The sequence below is a fragment of the Diorhabda sublineata genome, chromosome 5 (assembly GCF_026230105.1).
Source record: "Diorhabda sublineata isolate icDioSubl1.1 chromosome 5, icDioSubl1.1, whole genome shotgun sequence".
Taxonomy (NCBI): domain Eukaryota; kingdom Metazoa; phylum Arthropoda; class Insecta; order Coleoptera; family Chrysomelidae; genus Diorhabda; species Diorhabda sublineata.
In genome coordinates this window covers 378,101-398,753 of record NC_079478.1, presented here as the reverse complement: position 1 = coordinate 398,753, position 20,653 = coordinate 378,101, and the positions used below count along the sequence as shown (strand labels likewise).

Sequence of the window (20,653 nt, the reverse complement as noted above, 5' to 3'; positions counted from 1 at the left end):
TTGGTACCAATAATATAATCCGCTACCAAATCATAGTCTTAATGTTGGAAGATTTCTGAATAACCAGTTTGAAGAAAGGTAGATTAGAAGACGTAGATAAATGGAGTAGTCACCTAGGTCAATGGTACGAAATAGACATGAAAGGACTCTTATAACTCTGTACGTCAGATAGTAAATGTTTGGTTTAATAAATTGTTATGGGTTTGTTAACCTGTGAGCTTTAAACACGCTTCTATTAGCTTCACTTGTTTGTGGGTTTGTGAGCGTGTGAGTTTGGACTAAGAGCAAGTGGCTGATTACTGTTAGTATATCCCACCACTTCAACTGTCTGCGTTTTTGGAAAGTCGCAACAAAAACGCTCTCTACAGGTACATATGTTGATGGTGTGGCGTTCGACCACGTTTCATTCAGTCTGTTGACAGACAATGTTGTGAAAATACGTTAAAAGTACGGAAATGTTTGATACTGAGGTATTTATAATTGAGATTCAAACATGGCCCCCGTTTTGGAAGGTAAATTTAAAGTAGAATTTTAATAGAGACATCAAAAAAAAAAAAAAAATTTGAGTAATTGCAAACAGTACGTTATACTTCATGGTTTGATCTGAACTGAAGTAGAAAACCGCTTAAGCATAGCCATGTGCAAAGAATTTACAATACAATTTAAAATCTTGACCGTAGGATTTCATCAAAAGAACTAGAATAAAATAAACTGTTTGACGTGTTGTCACATTGTACGTATAATCCTATAATATGTCAGTGAAGTCAATAGCCATTATTAAACCTATTTTATTCTGAAGAGAATATGATCAAAATACTTTCATATACATTTCATTCTTTTCCGTGATAGACACGCCAATTAAATGATATTGTATCAATTCTTGTTAGATACGTTATTCGATTTATGTCTAAAGTCATATGGATGACGTTTTTATAATTAATGAAAATTTTTAATCGATAGGGATTTCAAATTTTCCATTAAAATTCAATTTCGTTGGCGGAAGCAATGATATCTATACACAAGGCCTTCGAAAAGACCCGATATATCTGTGTCATTAGCTTCAAAAGTCCAGTCACCAACGGTAAAAATAGAGTTTATTTATTTCTCATTTTTTTCGGACAACATCGATTTACTTTTGAGGGATGAATACTACCATTTATCATACAAACGAAGTAATAAGTCAAGAGTTTATGAACTAAATGAAACAAATATTAAATTGGACACATTAAACATGCCCTCATATTTCAAAATGCAAATAATACCTTTTTACAAAAAATTAATTATTGTAAAAATACAAATAAAATCAAAATTGAAATTATTGGTATAATTTTTATTGGCATCACAATCAGGAAAATTATTAATAATATATAATTATAATAATAATATTTACCAAGTTTCTCTTTCATATTATGAAGCAAAGCACGGTTTTTTTACTTTATACGAGCGCATGTTTATGTTCTGCAAGTACTGACTGATTTGCTCATTATTCTTTAATTGTGAATTGTTTTTTTGGCGTTTATGATTGTAGTTCAGTCCGGCGAGTATATAAAATGGGTAAAACCAAGGAACTATCGTTGGAAACTGGTGAATTAATCGCATGTTTCCATAGTCTTGGCAGAAATAATAATACCAATGCCGCCGAATCAAAAATATTCATTCACCAGGAGCTTTGGCGATATAAAACGTTCGGGCGACTTAGAAAAACCACAACCGCTAAAGATGAACGGGGCAAGAGATAGCAGCTTCGATCAATAATTCTAGGGATCGGTCTCTAAGTACTACTAAAATGAAAAAGAGATTGAGATAAGCAGACCTTTTGGAAGGGTAGCATTGAAGAAATATATTTTTAAGACTTTTAAGACAAAATAAAATTAAAAGGTTGCAATAGGCTAAAGAACATTGGACGCATGAAGAGTGGGAGAGAGTGTTTTGTAGTACTGAGTCAAAGTTTGAGGTTTTTGCATGTAAGAGAAGAGTACTTGTGTGCGGATCTCGTATAAGAAGGTGGAGGATCGATGATGGCTTTTGGAGAAACGGCGATTGTAAACCTGGTAAAAATTGAGGAAATTTTGACCAAAGAAGGCTGATTGGCAGAAAATTTATCTTACAGCATTACTCGATGCTGTGTGAAAGGTATTTGAAAGAATGGGATAAGAATAATGTACTGAAAGTAGTGTTTTGACGAATGGAACCAAATAACCAGTTTTATCGTGAATAGTTTTTGAGTTCTCATCATTCTTTCATCTGGATTTTAATGTAAGAACTGTATCAACGTTTAAATTATCAAATTTCTTTTACATTTTTGTGCAACAATTTTGAAAAAATCTATGTTTAATATTAAATGGGGAAGTCTGGTAATCATACTTTTTAAACGAATAATTTTAATTCCTTGTACAATTCTAGGCAAAAAAGTACTTAGTAACGTTAATGGCGAACCCATTTACAATTTATCATTTATATCTTTTAAGATCTAGTTCATCTTTAACTACCTTACATTCTCAAGAAAATAAAAACAATCTTTCACAACACATCAATATTTATTATAAGGTATACCTTTTCGACAAGGCCCGAACACGAGTTCGTAGACGGTAGATGTACAGGATGTATCGGTAAAATCATATCAGCCAAACGAAATAAATTCGAAATTATAAATGAATCGGGACAAGCGCGAAAAAAAAAAACGTTGGAACCATACTAATAATTTATTTAAGAAGCACATCAACTTTCTTACGTAGTACATTATGTATTAATGTACTTTTCGCTCCACAATATTTCGTCTTGGCTCCAATAAACATCCGACAACTAACTTGTGGTTATCCCTGAAGAGGCAGTGGGTTATCCCAAATAACTAGTGTAGATAAAACTTGGGATGGGATGCATAGAGAATGATATCATTCAAATATCATCATCAAAAAATTAGTAATGGAATCGATTACAATCGCTTAAATGTTTCTTGCCGTCCCAAAATGACATCCCTCCAGATGAGTTTTAAATTTAGGTAAGAGAAAAAGGTCTTATGTTAAGTCAAGTAAGGATATTAAGAAGCCGCAGTAATATTTTTTTTGGTTACAATGTCGTTTATTATCAAACTTTCATTATCGAAGGTCTTCTGCTGCAGAGTTTAATTCCTATCGACTCTGACAATGCGTAAGATCCCCTAGGCTCTTAACAAAACACTCGCTTCGTAGGTCTGCTGAAGTTTTGCAAAATTTTACTTCAAATACAGTTTCACAAAACCAATTTAGTAACTCGCATTAAACTTCTATTGCATGTTAAGCTGTCGCGTGATCTCACAATAAGATCTTACAGACTTCCCGAAAACCATAATAGACATTTAAACTATAACACATCCACTCGCATATTAGTTAACCAAAACCTGACTAGAGACTACGAAACTTTGAAGTATTATATATCCTTAACAATGTGAATTAAGTGGAAGTGATAGATCTTCTATAAAATTTGAGCATCCCCTAGTGCCACATAAAAAAGGGAACACAATAGATAGAATGAATTATTGGACGAAAGCACTACCGTTAGTTTGTAGAGTATAACTGAAGACAACTTCATTTAACTGAGTGTCGGAGGAACCTTATCCTTTGATTAAAAACATCAAAATACTTTTCCATCAATTCAATTCTTCAAGTAATATTATAATGCCGTGTCCAGGGGATAATCGGTTTCGAATCACTGTTTCCACAACTTCCACAACAAGTAAATTGTCGTCCCCGCGATCGACAATTTTGAAAGTGCGGATTCGGATTCAGCCCCACGAACAAAGTTATATACTATTGCGACTGCCTTTGTACTATTGTATATTCAACCCTATTGAAAATATGTGGTATAAGTTAAAATCCAGAGTGAGATTTGAATTTCAATTTATAAATCTAAATGAGGACGACAGTAAAAGTGAAAAATTCAGGGCTAACAGTTGATAAAAACTTTTATGAATAATGCAAAGTCATTACAACTGTTTGTATCAAATTCTCATTCTACAATAATCAGTTGAAATATTACATTTTATATGTCATATCTATTAGTGATGTAACGAATGTCATTTTTCCAAAAATTTGCCGATGCGAATGCAAATATTTTGTTCAATTGTCTGTGACTTGTTGACAGTCTCGAGGTATATAATTTTTAACTTGGAAAATAAGTTTCTTCATTGCTATTTTTCCTTAAAGAAGTATTTTTGTTTGCAAGTCTATATTTTTGTTTTCACTAAATTTATAGCTCGATGTAGTAGAATATAGTTTTTGTTTAATTATTTAGCATATTTCAAACTAGGCCAAATTAGCTTAACTGCAGACACTTAATGGTACTAGACGACAGTAATTAGATGATACCGCGTCTGCGTAGTTTGCAATGACTTTTTTAGTTCTTGACGTTTTTTCAAGTTATCTAGCTGTCAAATAAAATCAGTGTTCATCCAATGTCACTGTTGCGTTTGTCTACACCTTGATATAAAATGACCCCATGACTGAAGAATTATGTGTGCTGAAGTTATCCGCGCATTAGGTGCCACTTTCAACCAAAGTCGTCTTATAGATGCCTTCTATGCAGAATGATTCGAATTTTTCGCGTCGGTTCATTGATATAGATGAAAGCTGCATCGAATACTATGTTTTTGAAATGAAAAAAATAGTCAAGAAAGTGAATTGCGTAGGGTAAACCTGCTCCTCAAATGGCAAAAACGGTTTTACCGAACAAAAAAGTGATAGCGCCCATTTTTTTGCACAGTCATGGGATTACGATAGATGAACATATCAACAGTCTTAAGGAAAACTTTATGCGTCATTGCTTGAGAAGTTAAAGGAAAAAATTGCAAAAATAATGCGAATTTGAAAAAAAAACAAGTGCTTATCTACCAGGAGAACGCACCTTCGGTGATCGACCTGGCTAAAATTTACGAATTGCACTCCGAATTGGTTGACCGTCCACAGTAACTAGATCTGGCCCTTTGTGACTTTATTCTCTTTCCTAACCTTAAAGATTTACATATTTTCATCAGACGATAACGTCATTACAAACGTAAACGCCTATTTCTAGGAGAAGGATATTCCTATTATTTTGAAGAGTTAAAAAATTACTTAGAGTTAACTGTAACTTGAACAATGTCTAGTTCTTTTGTTAAGGTCGTATGGTTTTTTTTACTGTTCTCTTACCGTTCAAACCTACATATTTGATTTTTCTCTGCAAATGTACGTTATTTCTTAACCTGGATTTGTATTACAGATTTATAACAAGAAGTTATTTAGAAGATATGAAAATTAAGAGATATTCAATTAGACAAAAACCAAACATTACTCCAAAACTTTGGCGGATTTTATAAGAACAAAATGGTTATGTTAATTCACATCAAACATGTATCTTCTCGAAGATACATGTTGCTTTAAGACAACTTATACATATACAAAATAAGAAGATTCATTAAGTTAAACATTACATCAGAAATACTTATCTTGTGATAAATATTACGAAGAAATTTAAGTGATGTTAATTTCTCATTTCAAACGGTTGTTCATTGGGCCATTGGCAGTATTATTTCGTCGACTGTATGTTATTTTATGAGAAGGTAGAAATGAATCAGTGGAGTAGAAAGGATATTTTTGTATAGTGGACACCTTTGACATTTCTACTTGATTTCGATATGTGATCTTTATCATCTCGTGTTCTTTTACGTGTACATGAAAAATATTAACTAACACTGAAATATCATACAAAAATGACTTAAAATAAAAATTGATTAGGTATTAATACGTTGAGTAGGCCACAATTTATCGAACAAAGTGAAAATCCACAAGGTGGATAATTTTCTGAAAACTGACAAACATGATGTTTTGAAGTAAAACAAAGAGTAAAAAATTAATGAATTCTGTTCAGAACAAATTTGGAATCTTTTGCGACATAAACCACTTGAAACTTTAATTTGGCAGGCATCGATGTTATTTCATTTGTAAACACGGTGGCTCGAAATAATGCTTCATCACCAAAAGTCGAAGCGAGTTTATCGGCACACTGCTATTGGTTCAATCCACGTCGAAAATCATATAAAATGATCGTACCAAAATGTTGGCGTTTTAAAACCATTTTTTCACCAAGATGAATGTTTTACGTATCTGTAAACACTTGTATCACATTCTGAGTACGTTCAACATTAAAAGTGTCAAACTTTATAATGTCAGATTTGACATATTCACATCAGTGTTGCCATATCTCAAAACTTGCAACTAGCAACCCTCGTAGATATGGTTTTAACTTACAGCTATGTGAGTTGCTAAATAATAGCAGTATTTTCATGCAGTTTTTTCAAATGTTTTTTGACCGTATGTTTCGTTTCCGCCTCGTTTAATCAAGGTTCTTATACTTATGGATCTTCAACGCGTGTTTTGTATTAATCAATATTCTACTGTAATTAAAATTTTAGTTTGTTTCCTCATTCCGTACGTTGTTTCAACTACATATTCTTCCGAATGCATGATTAAAAAGTGAAATTCTAATAAGAGACGCTGTTATAAGTTCCAAGTCGAATTTTATGGGCCTATAAGCTATTTCACAATAATTAGAGAAATGCTGGTAAAATGATTGGTTAGTTTTTTTTTCTAATAAAGACAACCAGAAACTAACCGGGTCGGTTGACTTTTGTAGACTTTTACAGACACTTGCAACCGAGCAAATCATCTGGTAATTTTTTTTTAAACTCAAATTTGTCTAATTAAAAATATACTCACAAGCCAGATTTGTGAAATTTCTCCCTAGAATTGCAACTTGCACGTAATAAAATGGCACCAAATCGATAATGTTGCGAGTGCAAGATTTTGCATGAAACAACCAACTGAATTTCATGCATGCATATTCTTGATCAAGAAATACTGCGTCTTGCATTGAATTGCACGTTGTATTGCATCATTCCAAGCGGCCTTTAGAAATCACGTCATCAATAAAAAACGCCACATTGTTTAGTATATGTTTGGGAGAATCATTAATGACTGTTCAACGTTATGAGATTCAATACTTTTACTTGAAAGACTTAACCAATATTCAAAGAGTGATACTTCTCTCTCTTTGCTCTCTCCCTCACACGTTTATAAATCGAAACAGTTGTTTATTATCATGTCACATTGTAAGCTATTATGTGTATACTCACGTCAAAAATCGACAAGTTTGAATTTGTTGTTACATGTCCACAGTAGAGGCCCGAATTCGAAATAATCAAAATGGATTGTGTCTATTTACGCATGGTGATTAAATACGTCGATTGCGGAAAGTTGAGAAATGTCTAAGTAACATTCTAAAAGAACAGAATGTAGTTCAAAAATTAGAGAAATCAGCTCACAAATATCAAAACTTAGTCTCAGTGACAACCCGCTAAAGATTTTGAAATCATTATGGATAACGAGTCATATTTTACTTTTGATAGGAGTGAAACAATGAAACAATGAATAAAAAGAGTTATTATTGTTAGAAAGTCAAGAAAGTATATTCAGAAGTGTATTTTATAATGGTTTTAAATTAATGCAGTTCATGTTTTGGCTAGATATGTCAACTGTTCATTATGCAAAAGACGTTGTAGGAGCTTTTGCGGAGTTGAATATTTCGTTTATTGAGAATTCATAGAGTAATTGAATACTTTTCGGACTAAACTTTCTTTTCTAGGTGAAATGTAAAAAATGGGTAGTGAAGAGCTGCTACCAAATATACCAAGTCTTAAACGGCAATTTGGTGATTAGTAATCGAAACAATTTTCAATTGAAGGCTATTTATTTGGAATTTTGAAATAAATTATTGATAGAATAGAAACAATTTACATGTTTAAACGTAAAAATGTACCAGCAGAGTACCTAATAAGGAATAATTGCTACTATTCTAACGAAACCAACATATTTCAAATATTTCCAATAATAAAAGTAGCTATTTCATAAATCTGGATATGTTCAATAAATACCAATTAAATTGTCACTATAAACGTGCTTGGCATGACTATACCCAACCTGCTGCTGATAGAATACAGAGAATTATGAAAAGAGGAAGATACATGTCGTTAACTTCAAAGAAAATTGGATAATTATTTTTATTCTGATATTTAAGGACAAAATATGGAATTTATATATGTTATTATTAAAATTTTAAGTTAACAGTTTTTATCCCATAAATAAATTGTATAATTAATTTTCAAAAAAATTAATGAGGTCTACGATGTTTGAATTTGCCATTAGATGTTTTGGTAAAGAGCATTTCATGCCAAATATCATTATTTGCGTCGGTATTGCATAATCCTCGGTGTAAAATGCTTTTTCTTATAATTATTGGGAAGTTGTGTTAAAAATATGTCATTTTTTTCCGAACAAAGCAGCCGTCTTCAACCTTTTCTTCATTAGGTGCAGGTGAAATAATAATATATTATGTAATAATATAATATAATTTTTAGTCTAATAAAATAGATTAATTGTCGCCCGTCCTCTGTCTATGTTTGCTTGTTATATTTCTACTTTGTCTTGCAGTATTCATTGATCTTCTACAGTCTCATTGTTATCTAGAAGCATAGTATGGAAGTGAATCATCGTGGATATTAGGATAAATTTGGACTATGTCAGAAAAATATCGAAAAATAAGTATTTCCTACAATACCAGCCCTGGTACACCGATTTTGTGTGGCCCGTGTGTTTGGTATTCTTCACCCAATTTGGATTTTCATCAAATATATTAAATGTTTTACTAAATAACATAGTGCTCAAATAAAATGTTACCTTGTTGTAACATGAAAATGGAACGGCTTCAAATAATTGGAATTGCTAATTTAATTATATAAATAAAATTCAGTTTCTCGATCACTGCCAAACTCAGCCAACTGAAAAATAAAACCTACTCTATATTGATGCTTTTTTCTTCAAATATTTGATTTTGAATACATGTACTGCTAATCTATTTACGACAAGCTTGTATCTACCTGACTTAGGAGCGAGCCTCTATGACATGTCATAGTTCTCTATATTTTTTTTTTGATTTTGCTTATTATTAGATTTAGAGAAAGGTTCAAGATTCAGTCGTATTTCAAATAATGTACTTGCTTCTTGTGGAGCTTTGATTCTGTCGCAAACACCAAACTTCATTATTGTATTTCAAATCACAAGTCTGCATGAAAATAAAACAAAATCCGTAATTAATAATATACAAACATGATTTCCATAAGATAAAAACTAATAATAATAACAGTATTCGAAGAAAAAAATAGTGAGACCAGCAAGAAAATTCAAAGAAAAAGAAGGGATACAATTGACGATGGTTTCTTCAAAGTAAGATTCACTTGACAATAGTATACAATTTGTGTTAATATTTTACGTCATAAATTTTTAAAGATATTCAAATACTTTTTACATGGACCGCTCTGTAATCGATGGGCATCAAGACACGTTGACGCTCGTTGTGAATACTCTTTTTCATTGTTTTAGGTGTTAAACCAGCCGATAACAACGGCTAAAGAGGTAATTACCGGGCATTACGTACACCCATAAAAAATGCCGTGACCACGATTGGAAAATAAGAACCTTAACATTCTCTTAAACAAAAAAATGACTCGACGAGAACGGCCTAGACCAGGGGTCGGCAAACTTTTAGGACAGGACAAGTCCGTAAATAAAATGTGTCATACAGGACCAAATTATAAACTTGTTTATTAATTATGAATTTTCGAAAACTATTCTTTCCAAAACGGAAGTTTGCATCCTATTACGAACTTTATGAAAGTTAGTTGTTTTGGAATTGAATGAGTTCATATTTCAAAAAATTAGAATCCGGGAAAATAGTTACTTGATAAGTGAAAACATACTTTTTCTTCTTCTCTCTCAGTTTTAAATTAATATTTACCCAACATAATTATTATTATAGTGGGTAAGTTCAAACGTATTGAATTACTCGTCTAATGCATTTCATAAAAGTTTTAATGTATTAAATTTCAAAGTAATTCTAATTATTTTGCAGTAATTCTGTACACATATAAATATCTAACAATAGTATTCCTAAACTTATCGTTGAGTTCTTTGTCTTTTATGACAGCTTCGCATAGCGAAGCACAAAGATTTATGAAAATATCGGAGCTGCCCAGGCTATTTTCTTGATACTTCTATTATTTTTAAGACAACCGATACCTTGTTATGATTTTACAAACTTAATTATGAATTCAAGATATTCGTTCTGCTGTCGCTTGAATCCACAAGTTTTGATTTAGTTTTTAGCAATATCTCTAGCTATTGTTTTGATTCCTTTTTCTGCATAAACGGTTAAACACTGTTCTTAATACATTTTTAGAGATTCTTCAATAACTTTTGTCGCTCAATAAAAAATGACTACGTCTTTTTGAAAACTTGTGAAGTTTCATTCCTATATTCTCCGTTGTTTCAATAATGAAATATTCTGCTGTAATAAAACTTTTTGTTTTGTACGGTGTGATATGAGAACTATTGTTTAAAATGTACAAATACTCTTCACCTTATATTCAAACAGTGTAAAACTGCATTTTAAACTGGTCTCAAAGTCAATCCATCTGAAGGACCTTAACACCAAAAAATATAACTATTGTAGATGACTAGAGTGTACCAGCATGATCCTGAATCAAAACTAGGAGCCAAGGAGTGGTTTGAATCCGAATCTTAGACTCCAAAGTCGGTTAAGGTCCGAAAATTTATTTTTTTGGTTACGAGATGTTTCTCAAATGACCGATTTATATCTTTTCCAAATAATTAGGTGATGCAGTTTGAAGACTTGGTACAATTGATCGAAGAGGTATGTCAGGTTTGTACAGTTTTGACAGATCATATATTTTAGGAAGATTTTTTTCCTATACGGACTCGTAGGATCCTGCTTAAATTGTTTTATCATTCGATAATGTCATTATTTCATCATTATAATCATCTGATTTTGTTTCATTAAATTCATTGGTTTTAGTAATATTTCGGGACTCAATATTAATCTGTTGATTTTTCTTCACCAACTCATTTTTAAAATTGATGATAATATTACAAGTATCAGATATTATTTTTACTTTAATCATATGTTGGTGCTCTATTCAATATTTCATAAGATACTTGTCACAAGAAATATTTTGTGCAAAATGTCAAGCCAGTATTCTATTTTCTGTGTATCTTCATAAATAGGCTGTTTTCTCAACATAAGGTTACTATTTATTTATTTGTTTCTTTGCATTTTGTAAAAAGTGATTCGGCAAAAACGTATTAAAAGGTCGAAGGTCTAAGCCTGCGGGAATCATCATATATGCAAGGTCTATTAACAAAGTTGCCAGCCAGTTTTCTCTCTAACCTACTTACTAATAATTTAAAAAAACATTTCACGAACATGTGGAATTTATTAATGAAACATTTTGTCTCTATTTGAATAGTTTTCAAAGTTATCCACTAAGAGTCGAACCATAGTTCTATTGGTATTCAATGTGTGGTTTGATATTACTTTTAGTTTCTTTTATATAAATTTTCATATCATTTTTCTTACAAATAGTATATATATTTTATCTACATTTATCAATACGAAAAATTTTCATTTGTCTAAAATTTCCACCGGGTATTGGTAACTAAAATTTCTCGTTTATCGTTTACAATATTTCATTCATTTTGATGTCTTTAATTTCCTCAATTGTTCATTTCTTAATCTTCTAAAGTGCAATGCCTGCTTTTTATTTATCTGAGAAATACTATGGAAACTTATTTTTTAATTTTAGTGCTCTTCTTCTTCTTAGAGTACCGCGTATCAAGTCCCCTTGACGTTGGCGTCAGCTCTATCTTGAACTAGTCTAGATAACCGTCCTATTTCCCTTATCCCAGCTCATTCTCTAATATTCTCTAATATTCGTATATTACTTTATTTAATAGTGGTTCGTTACAAGACATATTTTCATATTAGTTCCAAACAATATATTGATTATTCAGGTTTTTTCACCATAAAATGTGTGTGGTATTATTCGTTGAAATTCAGTTCAGCGGTTTCAATGTTTTATCAGTTATTATATTCTTATAAATTAGATTCATGTTGGGTAGTTATTAGTTTTTAATTTTGCTTCATTATTTCGGGTTACGATTCAGGATTGTAGTTAGTTTGATTGCTCTATCAAGTAATCCATTAATAACACATCGTGATAATTCGGATGGTTTGGATTAATTAATCTTTGTATCTAATTAACGTTGTGTCTTAACAGTTTATTCTTTTGGTATCTACAATGCCTAACTTGATTTGTATATTTCCATCGAAACTATTGAAAGCAGATGATCGATAATTAATCTTATGATGAAAAACAGCTGCTATATATCGTTTATATACTAATATTGCTTCAAATGTTTAATACTTGTAAGTAAATGCTCCAATACGAACTTGAACAGCCGATGAAGATGAATCGTTTAGTAACTGAAAGTGTTCTTTTATATTTTGCATAATAATTATCATTAAATGTACGATTTTTTTCTTTGGCATATTAACAACATCGACGAATTCTCTAAGTAAAGGTGATTATATAATTCATAGTAAAATTAGTTATTATTTAAGGCGTATATCTTGGCGACGTTGCTTAGTCACTTCGGTGTCTAGGTAGGCCCAACAATGTCTTGCGATGGTAATTATATTTTAAAATTTCCCCGAAAGCCAGTTAACTTTTTAAAATCATAATGAATCGTTTTGAAATAGTTTTAACTTTATAAATAAGTGAAGCAATTAGATCTTTAATGTCAAAAGCGAATAAGGATTTCTTGCGAAGTCTTCGAATGAATACTAGAAGACTTGGCTAAGATAATAAAACCAGTTATGAGAAGGGAATTGTAAAAACTATTTGGAGATTCTCGCGATGCTTTTGCAACAAAAGTTTTTAGAAGATGTTGATCCATAAATACTTTTTAAAGACATAGTTTTCGATGATGTCTGAAACGCATGTACGACCAAAAAAAAGCTCTGTACAGCTCTGACAATGGAATGATCAACAAGATTGTGGAAAAACTATCGTGACAAGACTGACAACAACAGAATGAATTACGAAAAACTACCAAATATCTGACCTTACGCCTAGTAGAATTTTTCAAGAACGGAGTCAATATTTATGGTAAATTCACTAGCAGATGTTATCGAAAACCATATCATATTCTCCAAAACTGCCTATAGCGAAAAAAACCCAATTGCTGCATCTAAATGGTTAACATCAAACTAATCGCTTGTTCTTAAGTCCTAAGTCTAGTTTTTTAATATAGGAATAGAGATTTATGGAAGTTCATTCTTGCAACTAAATGGCTTTTAAAACTGCGATACAAACTGTGTTTTCTCTGGTCTATATTTTATTCATTAATGAAAAAACCATCAAATCAGTTGCTTTATTGCCCTATAGACATAAAACTTATCAAATAATCATTTAAAATTTCCCACAGTGCTTGTTCCTGTGTATCAATCCCGCGTCTACGTTGCTGATAAGTAAATAAGTTTTGCAAAAGCCAACATTTTTGTTGTCGTTGGAGTCAGCGAGACAAGACAGTCTCCAAGCGGTACAATCCCGCCCGAAGTGGGACGAATGGTCACGTTATTTTCAACTTTACTTTCGTGATTTTTTGCAGGTTGTACTTAATTATATTCTAGTTCCTATGATATCATCACTACCCCAAAAGGTATTTTATTTGTCAGACCATTTTATGTTATTGCATTTTATTGTATCAAAGTCATACATGCTGATGCTTGCTTTTAAAATTCAAACCGATGTTTGATTATATTCAATTGGAATCCAAGTGAATGATATGTCACAGCAGATGAAACTTGGATGCAACATTTTATATCAGAAACAAAAATACGATCGAATCAATAAGTTTCATACTTGTTTCCAAAAAAAACCAAAGTGGAGAAAAATTATTGATACTATATTGATATATAAATGCTTGTTGTAAATAAAGAAATAATGGCAGACACTCTTGTTTAGCCGAACTTCCGAAAAATTATTTTTTAGTTTGAAAAAATGAGAAACTCGTTGTACTAAGTCTGTGAAGTTTGAAGAAGCTTGATAAGTCAGTTTTTTATTAATCCTTCCTCGTATAAACCCTACTTAACATAAAAAAAAGATTTTGTAAATGAATGTATGTGGAGTTTAGTTTTTGTATGTCTATGAAAAACACAAGTCATCGTTTTTCTTGAAAATAGCTTCGAAAATATTTTTACAGAAAACGGAACATTACTGCCAACGTGCAGATTATAATTATTATTTCCTCTAAGATATACTATTCCTTCAAACTGGACTTTCAAGTTAGTTGCTTCGTAACGGTCATTAGTTAATAATGATCTCCGTTTTCATGCAATTATCTTTTTACACGGGTGTAAAAGAAAATTGGCTGATGAAACACATTGAAGAAAAATGTTGCGAGCCAATATTTAGAATTCTCAATCCGCTAGCAACGCAGATCAGAATAAAAATGATGAGTGACAAGTTAAGTAGAAGATTTTGTATATTTTGGAAAAATAAATCGGATTTGATTTTACGTAACAAACCAAAAAGGAAAGTAGTCTGGAGGAAAGAAGCGTCTTATTAATTTGAAATCGCAGAGTATTTAGATTATTACTTTTTGTAGCATATAGTGAGAATTAGTGATATACTGACCACAGAAACTATTTTTAATAAAATACGGTCGTCCTTTGTGAAAACTGATAATACCTACAAAAGTACCGAGAAACCGCATTTGGATACCATTTAGGTTTAAAATATTTTAAGTTTCAGTGAGAGAGTTTGAAAGATTCCACTAAACCACACAGATAAACAAAATTGTGGATGACCAAAATTCCTATAAGAAATCTACAATATTTCAATTAATAATTACTAATATAATTACTTTTTTTTATTGGTTGTTGTGATTGATTGTAAATTTCTGTTTACAACTGTGTATAGTATATACATACATATATCTTAATTATAATGAAGTAGTTCTGAGAAAGGGTTGCTTTCTGAAGTATTGATCCGGATTCACCACTTATCGGAGTATGATGAAGATTTTTGATTACATAATCATCTTTATCTGCAAACATTTCTATATATTTTTATAGTATTCTTCAACTTTTCAATTCTTAGATCTTTTTATATGTTTCTCGTGCAAATTTGTCTTGATTATTTTAGGTCTCTTTTCTATAAAAATCAGTTCAAAATAACATGTAAAAATTGACCTACTTCGGTCTTTATAAAAATTTAACTTGTCACTGACAATCAACTATATCGTGAATATCAAAAATTATTCGTAGTTTTTTATCAAGTCACTAAGGATAAAATATTGAAAATTTAAAACTCCGTTGTGTTTATAAAATTATATTTTATGAACCTGTCAACAGAAAAACGTGAATTTTAACAGAAAAAAACGAATAAAATTATCCAAATATGATTAATTTTTATTTATTGAATGAAACAACTGTTTCAACGTTTTCGTGTGTGTGTGTGTGTGTGTATGTGTGTAAACTGATCTAAAATTTTCACAATTTTCTTTATTCAAAATTTACCAATTTTTGTATTAGCCACCTTGTACGCCGACAATATTATTACTTTTCGTAACTATCACCTGGGGGGTTGAATACATCGGTAGACAGGTGTGTTAAATTTGATGCAAATCGTCATCGAGTAAGGCCCATTTGCATATTTCACACTCTGCTAATACAGCTACGGAGAATTAACTGGAAGTAATAGAAAACCTCCGGCCAAACAGTAAATCATGTCATTTTTATTGCCTATGTCTTTTGAACAGGAAATTTTTAATTTTGACATTTTTGTAGGCAATCATTTACGATTGTCTGCCAGAGAATTACCATAAAAATTTTTAGTTGAGGAAACGCTTTCCTCATACAAAAGAGGTTTTGCTGATCTTTATATAGTGTCTTCAAATTACAAAACTGATTTATTTTTATAGCGCAGTATGGAGAGGTAGATCTATAGAAGATCTCTCTACTTTAAACAATTTCAAACGAATTAATTCTGAATATGCTCAATAATGTAAATACATTCCTTCTCAAGACCATTTTTCCATCTAGTAGGCATATTTTCCATGTTGGACCGATAAAAATCACATTTACATTTTGACAGCATCCAAATATCCAAATTCTTTGCCACTTAGAAAATGTAGAGATTGGAATAAATGCAATATTGGTTCAATTCATTAAATTTTCTAAGGTGCGTCAAAAGACAAAATTTTCATTAACAACAGTGAGCCTAAGTCTGCTTCTGCTGCAGACACAATTTTGGCGTTTACTAAACAGTTTCAAACATTTTATTTTAATTTTTTCATTAATTATTTTAATACGTCCTTTTACCACTGCTTTTCTTTTATAATTAATACGTCGATTTGTACAATATGAAGATGATTTTGTAACGAGTACAATTTTGTTATCGTTAATCTTGTTTGTTTACGAACTATTCCTAGTTTACTATACAACAAATGTTTGATTAAATGAGGAATATTTTCCACGCAACCAAACATCTTGTCGTACAAGATCTGGGGCATAAACTTGATTAGATGAAATAGTCAATTCCCATTCAACTGAATCTAATTAGGTGAAATTAGACTGGTTGGTATGAACTAGATAGCAAACAAAAGAGCTCAATGCGTTTGAAATACCTTGGTAGATATAAATCGCTATCGTAGAAATTTGTGGCATATGAATATGTATCAAGTGAAAGTACATAACATTCATTGAACCAATAAAATGTAAAATAAAAATGAATTCGTATCATTAAATCAATTATTTAATGTTAATATTTTAGAATGTTTTACAATGCACAACATAACAACATGTCATATTGAAAAATTGAGAAAAATATTTAAATTTTTTTATTACATTTGGAAACTGTCAACTTTTTTTAAGTTGTAAATATCAAACGTAAGGTTCCGATATTTTTTACATTCAAACATCGTTGAAAACCTTACACTGTTTTCTATTTGTCAACATAATTTCCACATTTTACTACACGCGTTTGAAGACGGTGCTCCAGTAAGTCTCTCGCCAATCCGTCGAGGGAGCGTATGACCTTTACTCGGACTTCATCGTCCTTCTTGAGGTGATTGCAACCTAAGTATTCCTTTAGCTTGGGACTGTACGTGGGATGAAGCATAACAGTGCACCCAAACTGCTTCAAAATCTCCTGTCTTTTGCGAGTAACGTGGGATTGAGCGTTGTCGTGAAAAATCCCTATTCCCGGTACTGTTGTCGGATTAATCCTAGGACCTACTCTCGAGGCTGTAGATCATTTAGAACCTTACTTTTTGTTTTTATTTATGTTAATAAGAAGTACTTAAAAACAAAATTGGCAACAAAGATTTTTCCCAGCTGCCACATTGGTTTCAGAAATACTTAAGCCGATCTACGAAAGCACCGTCTTCACTTCACCAAGATTTTTAAGCAAAAATACTGTATGAATAAGTTTTCACTGATTTTGATAATTTATTCAGAGTGTTGAAACTTGTTTTGGACTATTCTGCTGATCAATTAACGTGTGTTCTACTTATTTGCATATTTAGATGGTAAATATGCTTTTTTAAAAAAATTTCATGTTGCACAAATAATAGTCCGGATTCGTATCAACTCGCTTATCAGAAAGTCGAAACTTAAAATAAATATTGAATCATGCCGACCGGAACATCGAATATACGTACACAGAAAGCTGGCAACCCTGGGGCGAAGAATTTAGTCGACAATTGTGGATGGAACAAATTTACTCAACGTATGTTAAACAATTAAACAAGAATATTAAATTGAGTAGATCATCATCATGTACTCGGCTGAATTTTATCGACTCATTTCTGACGAATACTACAAAATGAATTTATACTATTTTTCGAATTAATACGGATCATATAAAGGTCCGTTGGCAGACGTTATTTAGAAGTGCGGAAATAGAATTATAAAATTGTAATAGTTTCTATGAAATTGAAAGAAATACGAGTTGTTTGTTTATTTAGAACTATATCAAATTAGTATTTAGTAAAGATTTTCATTCTCCTTTTTTAAAAAAAAAATTGAAGACATATGAGTTTTGATTGATTCCATTCGTTTTATTAAAAACTATTCCCTTTTTAAAAGGTTACAACATATAATAAAATGATATTAGTGAAAAATCGAGCCAAGAACTTTTCTAAAAATAAAAGTATAAAGAACTAGCTTCTACCTCCGGCTTCGATCTCATTGAAGCCATTAAATAAGTATCAGAGATCATTGCAATAGAGATAAATCAATATTGTAACTATATTTTATTGTTCGCTGAGATTATCAATGTTTAAAAATTACTACATACAATGAAGTGAAGAACAAAATATACTTATAGATTCCGGGACTTTCTCCGGTATTCACTGCAACCCAAAGGATCTATTGTGTCCCCCTCTCCTGCTGCGATACTGGAGAACCCAGTGTTTACAGTTGGTTCATCAATCCCACACCTTTTAAATAGTCTGGAATGTGGGATGGCTTTAATTGCCAGAGATCTTCGTCGTCTTCTATTTCTCAATCGCACCCAGGTGTAGTGCTTTGGAGTTCCTTTGGCTTTACCGCCACTCTGCACCTATACCTAGATAGATAGATATTTTGTACAAGACTCTGCATCCTATTGTTCTGCTTCCAAAATACATAGACTCCTCCCAAAGAAGGTTATTTTTTGGGGGGTTTTTGTGTCCCACTTCCCTAGTTGTCGGTACTATTCCTACGAGGTACTCAAGCCTTTAAACGGAATGGGCAGGATATTCGCATAATAGATGCTTTGCTGTTTCCATGGCTTGCTCGCAGAATCTGAAATTGTCGTCATTTGCCAAGTCTTAAGGTAGTATTTGACAGGACAGTGACCTGTCAGAAAACCGACTACCAGTTTCATGTCGTTTTTGGTCATCACGAGAAGTTTTTCAGACTTCTTAGCTGATATGGTTATGGATATTTTGGATTGTCGTTGGCCTGGAGTATTTCTCCAGTAAGACTCCATTTGAGACCACAGTAGGATTCTGGTCCAAGATATGGAGTCGTTGCTCCTCTTTTGGTAAGGCTGTCTGCTTCCGCATTTTTTGGTATACCCTTGTGGCCTGGAAGCCTCATTAGGATTACTTTGTTTTTGTTTGCTAGTGCTTTTAGAATTGCAATAAAATATTAGTATTGATTATGTAATTTTATATTATTAACCGCAATTCTATTATTTTAGCTATAAAATTTAGATTTTACTCTAAATATGACTTGCAGTAATCTATGTTCCCCATTTTATATTAATAATCGTAATTTTATTATTGTAACTATGAAATTTCGATCAAGTTGTAGCTTTTAATTTGAGAATCACTTTGTTCAATCAATAAACAAACTCTTTTCGCGACAGATGGCTCCGGCTTGATATATTTCGACCAATGATGAACCAAAAATGATTTTCCATTATCATTTTTCGGCTTTGAGGTTTAACGATTCCTATACTAGAGGTACTAACAAGCAAGAAGATCCAACAGCTGCAATTTCATTAATTTTTAATAAATTTATGGATAGTTGTCAAAATGTATATGGAATGGGACAGACTAAACTCAAATTAAAATTGTTTTGACGAGAAGATATGTACTATTCAAGCTCAATGGATAAACAAGGTACGAAGGCGTACTCTGATCCCTTCCTTTCTTCGCGGTGTTATGATCGGATAGGCAGATAAAGGCAGATGATTTTTGTTCTAATCCTAACTTTTTAATACTTCTAGTTTGAAAACTGACCTTCCACATCTCGGAGGGGGTCGGAGTTTTTTTGTAATTATAGGTGTTCTCAATGCTTATTTAATATTCGTAACTTATAACGTTGTAAAGCGCTCTAATTTTTTTGTTACCCATGTTGTCTGGTGATCATCGTAGATAGAGGAGAGAAAAGATTTATATTCATTTAAAGTAGTGTATAATTTGGTCAAACATCCATTGTCTGAAAATGGGCCCAAATTATAGATTTTTTCCGCTCTGGCCTAACTGAGCCACCTTTCCGATGATGTACTAAAAGTCCCATCTTCCCTGTTAAGGGTTATTCTACTTTCACAAATTTTAGTTTCTTTAGCATGAAATTTATTAACCATTTTTATTAAAATCCAATTTTGATTATGAATTTTTTTTTTCGAAGTGAAGAGTTTTGATAAGCAGTTTATTATCTCTATTATATAAGAATCTTATTTTTTATGATTAGATACAACACCCGATTATTTATACACACTTTCTATTCTAATATCCACAACTTTCTTTTGTTTCAGGTACAGTGGGTTCTATTATCTTGAATATAAATCTCAAAAGTAAAAGAACGCGAAAGTAAGTGAATACTGATTATTATATCAATCGTTGTCATATCTTTCTAGTAATAAAAATAACTGAATGGCAAAACTCTCAAAACAATTATATTTGTCTTATCTCTTCCTCAAATATTCAATGACAAAGTGATATAATAAAGTGCTGTTCAAAAATCTCCCTCCTTCTTTCAGTGTTTTCAACCATACATGTACAACAAATTTTAAGGAGTTTATCGCCCATTAATACGCATTAGGAGTGTCTAGTCAATCAAATAAAAGCTACAATACATTTAAAAACATACTAATTATCATGTAATATCCTCAAAAATATCAGAAAGTTATTTTTTTCGAAAAGATATTAGTTTTCGTAGCTTTAAAACCAGA

The 20,653-nt window shown here is 31.6% G+C and overlaps 1 protein-coding gene across 3 annotated transcripts in view; it reads left to right on the top strand.

The window, feature by feature from the left end:
* Nucleotides 1–20,653, top strand: part of LOC130443851 (ephrin-A4) — a 425,869-nt gene that overhangs the window by 156,913 nt on the left and 248,303 nt on the right. Inside the window, exon 3 of one of the 3 annotated variants that reach the window (XM_056778717.1) lies at nucleotides 20,237–20,291. The exons of the other annotated variants lie outside the window; for them this stretch is intronic. The gene's annotated coding sequence lies outside the window, so the exon portion shown is untranslated. The remainder of the gene's footprint in view (nucleotides 1–20,236; nucleotides 20,292–20,653) is intronic. 3 annotated transcript variants of the gene reach the window in all.